Genomic DNA, 6,600 nt, shown 5'->3' with positions numbered 1-6,600 from the left:
CCTCATTATATAATAAGCATTGTTATTATACAGGGGTCTGTGGGGAGGAGCTGTGCGGCGCAACGTTTGGATTCTTGAGTCAGCCATTACCCCCCCCCCCCCTTGGATTTTATTGTTCCGTAGGTGCAGGATGGAATAATACAGAAATTAGGGGATGGCAACATTGATTTACTTATTTACTTGTATCCTGGGCAGAGAAGGGAAAATGGTGGCAGGGTCAGGGCTGTTTTGGGGATATGGAGGCCAAACAGAGGATGAGCCAGTTTCAGGAATTAGACTCCTTCGACATACAAACATGGCCCCTTATTTCTGTTTTATCGAATGATGACCACACGCTTCATATCTCTTAATGTAAAGGGATTGAACACCCCACATAAGCAATTATTATTACAGAAGGAATTACAATCAAAGAAGGCTTTAGTGGCTTTCATGCAGGAAACTCATGTCCTAAAACGCTATGAGCGTTTACTTAACTACAACCAATATGTCAGCTCTCATTGGGCGGCTAGCACCATGCAGTCCAGGTATGCTGGCGTGGGTATATTAATTGCAAACTCTAGTTCATGAAGTGCTATACCGCTTTTTAGACTCTATGGGCAGATTCATTTTGCTTAAAATCAGGGTGGGTAAATATATCTATACTTTACTTAATGTTTATTTCCTCAATACTAACCACACATTTCTTCAAATCTATTGACCAAGCTCTGGTTAAGTATAATGGAGAGCTGATCATAGGTGGGGATTTCAACGCTGCCAGAGACCCTACATTGGACAGTTCATCTCAGAAAGGCCCTTCTAAAAGGTTGACTAATGAGTGGCATGACTTCTTGGAGAGATGGGGCTTAGTGGACATATGGAGACAGAGATACCCTCAGTCACGCTCCTACACCTTTTATTCAACTCCACATCAGACATATTCCCGTATTGATTACTTTTTCATTGTAGGTACGCTCCAGCCAGCAGCCCGCAAGGTAGACATTGATAATATAATTTGGTCGGATCACGCCACAATTTGGATGGATATTCATTTACATGATTTAGGCACAGGTCTGCGCACCTGGCAACTAAATGATAGTCTCTTAAAAGATGCTAGGTTTGTAAGCCAGTTCAATTGTCAAATACAATTATACGTTCAGGAAAACAGAACGGAAGGCTTCCCCCCCCCCCCCCATTGTATGGGAATGCTCTAAGGCAGTGGTAAGAGGGCTCCTTATAGCTAGAGCAGCTTTCTGTAATAAGGAAAGGGAGAGCTGCTGCTGGTGGTGGACAATTTGACAAAATCCCAAACCGAGAACCCATCTCTGCGTTTGTATCAGAAACTGCCAAGAGCAAGAGATTCTCTAAGGGCACTTGATGATGCAGCTATCAGCCATCACTTAAACAATGTTTTGAGGGCAACAAGGAAGGTGTTATTTAGCCTAAAGATTGAAAGCTGCCCGGGCACAAACACTAGTTGCCAAAATTCATAACCAGCAAGGGAATATTGAGACTCTGTCAGAGGGGATTAGGCAATTCTTTACTGATTTTTATGCTACTCTATATAGTACTGACATGGTGATATCCCATCCTCAAAACCTATCTAGACTCTGTAGGTAGATTTACCAACCTTGTCCTCAGAACAACTCGCCTTTCTAGACAGTTCCATTGCAATCTCAGAAGTTCTAGTGGCCATTAAAAATTTGAAATTGGGAAAGGCACCCGGACTAGATGGCTTCACGGGACTGTAATATAAACAATTTGCCACCACTATTGCTGCCCCACATCCAGAGATGTTCAATGCACTGCAGGGTACCGAAGGGTTAGTGGCGGGTGCTAATGAAGCCGGCATCTCTGTCATAGCCAAACCAGGAAGAGATCCCGAAGTCTCTGGCTCCTAGCGGCCTATTTCACTGATTAATAATCGATCTGAAAATTCTGGCCCGGGTTCTAGCAGTGAGACTGAACGGAGTGCTTCCCGGCCTAGTTCACTCTGATCAGGTGGGATTTGTTCCTGGCCGATTGGCCACAGATAGTGTCCGCAGGATAGTGGATATTATAGATTACGTACATCACGCCCATACACTGACAGTCTTACTCGCGCTAGATGCTGAAAAAAAGTGTTTGATTTAGTGCATTGGCCCTTCTTATTTGAAACAGATATGGGAACCTTGTGTGTCATGGCTGTCCGCACAGAGTTAAGAGGGTAACATACTTTTATTACTTCTTCCTCTGCTTCCCCCCCACCCCCCCTTTCAAAGTGAGAGCCATACAGCGTCCCGCTTCTTTGTAGCAGACCTCCTCTCCCAGTGCCCCTACTACCCCTAACTAATCAAGCTAGATATTTCACTTGCATGCAGCTCCATCACTGCTCTCTACATTAATGGTGGGGGTGGAAGGGGAATAGAACAAGGAGCTAAGAGTAACAGATAAGAATGAGAGAAAAAATGTGTGAGGCTTGCTGGGCAGACTGGATGGGCCATTCGGTCTTCTTCTGCCGTCATTTCTATGTTTCTATAACCTCACTCATTCCTTCATGTCCTTCTCTCTGAAATACTGACAGTTTCATCCTCACCTTCATATTGGCGATAGCACCAGCTTTCCAACTCCCCAGGATTGTTGCTTGCTTCTCTTTTTCTCCACATCTGTTGCCAGGCGGGGTGGGGGAGGGATTGGGGTAATATGTTTTTCAATGTGTGTTTCACATTGCTATGCTGTTTATTATATACTATTTAATACACAACTACTGAAGCAAATCTTTATTTCTATTTTCTCCCTATTAGCTGACAATGTACTTGTTAGGAAAAGACAACATTGATGTTATTGTATTTTGTTTGCTTCAATAAAACAGATTAAACCAAAAAAAAAATGCTGCCATTTGCCTCTTTTTTTTCTTTTGGTATCGCAAAGTTAACAGGAGCAGAGGAATTAAAGCCTCCCTGCTATGGGGCCAGAGGCCGATAGCATCTCAGGGGCCCCCTAGGCAGAAAAGAGGGAGTGACTGGACCACCAGTATCACCCCAGGTAGCCAGGCTGATGGTCATCAGGAAGAAGGGGTCCCAGGCTGAATACTCAAGGAGGAAGATCCCCCCTGAGACCCAGTAAGAGGGAAAAGAGCAAAGAAATCACCACAGAGAGAGAAAGATAGATAATGCTAGGGAACCACAGGTTTGACTGCCTTCATCTGCTGGAGCCAGAAATACTGAAGGGACGCAGGGTGAGCTCTGTCCTGATATAGGAGACCCTTTCAGTTTTTCTGTCTTCATCTGCTGGACAGGAGGCTCAACGCACTGTCTGGACTGATCCAGGTACGTATTTTATTTCTTTATTTAAAGGCTTTTATATACCGGTATTAGTAGGGACATCATACCAGCTCACATTTGAACAGCAGAGCTGAAATTACATGTTAACAGGGAGGAAGAACTGGAGGGGTGGGGGGGGATAACGTAAGAGCAGCATAGAAGGAAAGTTAAACAATAAGAAGTAAACTTAGAGGAACCTTAACATAAAGAGAGAAGTATGATAAAATAGAAGTACCTGGGAGAGCAGTGTGTGAGGAAAGACTATTCTGGGTAAGCACGTTTAAATAACCAGGTTTTTAACTTCCTCTTAAATTTGATGGTGCATGGGTCGAGGCGCAGGGTAGAGGGAAGGGCATTCCAGGGAAACTTGTGTATATTCGGTGGTGTGACCACTCCACTGACTATCCTGGCTGTTTGCTGGCTAACTTTCCTAGCTGGCCAGCAGCTGAATACAGACCTCAAAGAATCAGTGAATACTTACCAAGCTCGCGAACTGCAACTGTCATCTAGAAAATAAGAGAAGAGAGATGATATTGCCACTGTCTGTTTTACTCTTTCACCAGCTGGACGTGCTATGCTGTATATGGGGGGAGTGACAGCAAGTGCCTGAGCATGGATGCAGCGTCTCTGTCCAGTAGCAAACGCTCTCTGTCGCAGAAGGTTTATACCCAAGTGAAATGCGAGCAGGGTCATCAAAAAGTGGGGAACTGGGGCAGTTCCAGACTTTGAAAACAGTAAAAGGTCTGGAAAACATAAGAAATGTGGCTGTTTTGGGATGAAAGTTGTTTTCTCAGGTTCTTGGTGGCCCCGATGGTGAGTTCTCTCACACTGAAGATTGTTTCCCCCTTGTTGATGTTGGGGAAACAACAAACATTCTGGGAGCAATTTTGAATAGCCCTTGTTGTTTGCAGTGAACAGGGACACTTGACCTGCATGTACTGCTGCCAGTTTTCAACCTTTGAAAATCAGTAGCTGTAAAGTGCATGTGTTAAAAATGCCCACATACTTTGTACCTGCTATTTGTGCAAGCGATCAAGTGCATGTACATGTGAAACTGGAACATGCATGCACTGTTTTACTCTTCCGACCTAAACATGCCCATAGGATTGCTTCTTTTATACCCGTCGAAAAGCACCAGCACTATGGAACCCCATGGAGTACTTTTAGCCGGGCAGAGAGGCAATTTTCAGACAGAGCCAACTTACCTAGATAAACGGCTTTGAAAATTGCTCTTAGAGGGCAAATTTCAACTGCCCACGTAGGGACAAAGAGTGAGTCTCCATTTTAAATGCGAGCTCAGCACTTTTTTTTGTTTTTTTTAGAGCACAGGTACCAGCATCCTCTTGCTCTGAATTTGCGATGGGTACAAAGTATGAGAGCAGTTGTAGGGAAGTTGAAATCAGTTACTGTATAGAGCTTAATTTATTCCTTGAAGTATCTTTTTCCACACTGTTTATATGTGACCTACCTGGGAAAGAAGCCCAGCTTGAGGCACCCTCACACTCCCTGCTAGTCTAAATCCTAAGACTTTTCACAGGCAGCAGCTACATTAAAAACTCAATTCATTCCAATTACTGCAGCCTCATGCATTGAACAGCAGGGGATATTTGAGTTTGCTTAACAAAACTTAAAAAAATGGACATAGTCAGCAAGTGCCCTCCAAAATTATTTAGGGCTCGTAAAAGACAGAGCCCTCCATTAACACTCAACTTCAACCCTACATTGGCCTCCTCACAAAATGTTTCACCAAAATTTGGATGCACCTTTTAAACTGCTGCTCCCAGAAGTCTCAGACATCAATATCTTTATGCCTACCTCATGCAAGATTAAATCCAGTTCAGACTACTATACTTATTTATATGGGAACTTAGTTACCTTTTCAATTTATTTTCCTGATTTTACCAATGAACTTCTCTAACCTCTCTTTTCCATTGGCAACACCTAGTAGATGTCTATAAACTGATGCAAGGAAAGACATGCATTCCTCTCTAGTTGCCATAAAACATTTCACATTACAATTTTTTTTCTCATCTCTGGGGGTGTCAAGTACTGGAATCAAAGAGCCAAGCAGCCAGTGGTACTTCAGCTCATTCTCTTGAGCAGTGTGTGTTGCAGTATACTGTCACTCAGAGAATCCCCACTAGATGGTGCCCGAATACTAGCTTAGAATAACAAAGCTCTGAAAAGTAAAGGAGAAGCAGGCAACAAGCAACATTTTGAATCATCAGGGACTATTCTGTAAGGACAATATGGGATGCTAGGAAGGCAATACTTTAAGGCAGTGGTTCTCAACCTTTTTTCAGCCAGGACACACTGAACATGTGACTGTCACGGGGCAAAATGTAAATATACATTCTTCATCCTCAGGAACCCCCTCAACCCCTAAAAATGGGTGCAGAGCAGAACTAGGGCATTACCCGTAAAGCTCACCATACAAAAAAAAATAAAAATATATATATATATATATTCTGGATCTGACGACATCTCAGAAAAAAGGCACAATACCCCTCCTTATGAAAAGACAGTAATTTACCACTACAAATATTTAACCAGGCTCTGAACACTAATACACCTCCTATTAGGAAAACAGAGCAAGCCAAGCTGTTATAGATACCCACTTAAAATAATTGTAAAACTATACTAATAAATGTTACAAAACAGCTGATGAACAGAACAACATCCAACAATTAAAAACTTATAAAAATTAATAAAAATTGTCTAAATATCAAAATATTTCAAAACAGCAGACACATCACATAATACGCAATAATTAAAATGGCAATCAATCAAGAAAAATAAACTTAAAAAGCTGCCTTTACTTACCCTCTCCAGCAACTCTCCTACTCCTTTCACTTGCAGGCCAATATCACTCACCAGAAGCAGCAGTGGCTGCTGAAGCTCTGTCCTCACAGTCCTCTTCCTTAGCGCCCACAACCAGTCTCTGTCTCACACACACCAGTCACCTCCCTGACCAGACTCTCTCAAACACACACAAGCTCTCACTCATGCACCCATTCTACCACACACACAAGCTCACATGGATCCTCTTCTCATTTTTTTTGACCCAATAAGCCTGGCCTCTGCTTCTCAGCCACCTCTGGCCTGACCTCCGGTGTGCAACGTCTCTCCAGCCACTGGCCAGCCTGGCCTCCAACGGTGGCGCGCAATGTCTCTCCATTCTTCAGCCCCACCCCTAGAAGAAGGGAAGCGGAACACCGGGAGCCACAACACACCTGCCGGTGCTTGCCGACACACTGGTTGAGAACCGCTGCTTTAAGGTATCTTGATTTCACATACAGTAGCATAAAAAGAAGAAAATGAA

Source organism: Rhinatrema bivittatum, chromosome 7 (assembly GCF_901001135.1).
Source record: "Rhinatrema bivittatum chromosome 7, aRhiBiv1.1, whole genome shotgun sequence".
Lineage (NCBI taxonomy): Eukaryota > Metazoa > Chordata > Amphibia > Gymnophiona > Rhinatrematidae > Rhinatrema > Rhinatrema bivittatum.
The sequence above is the reverse complement of the archived record's forward strand: the minus strand, read 5'-3'. Positions refer to the sequence as shown.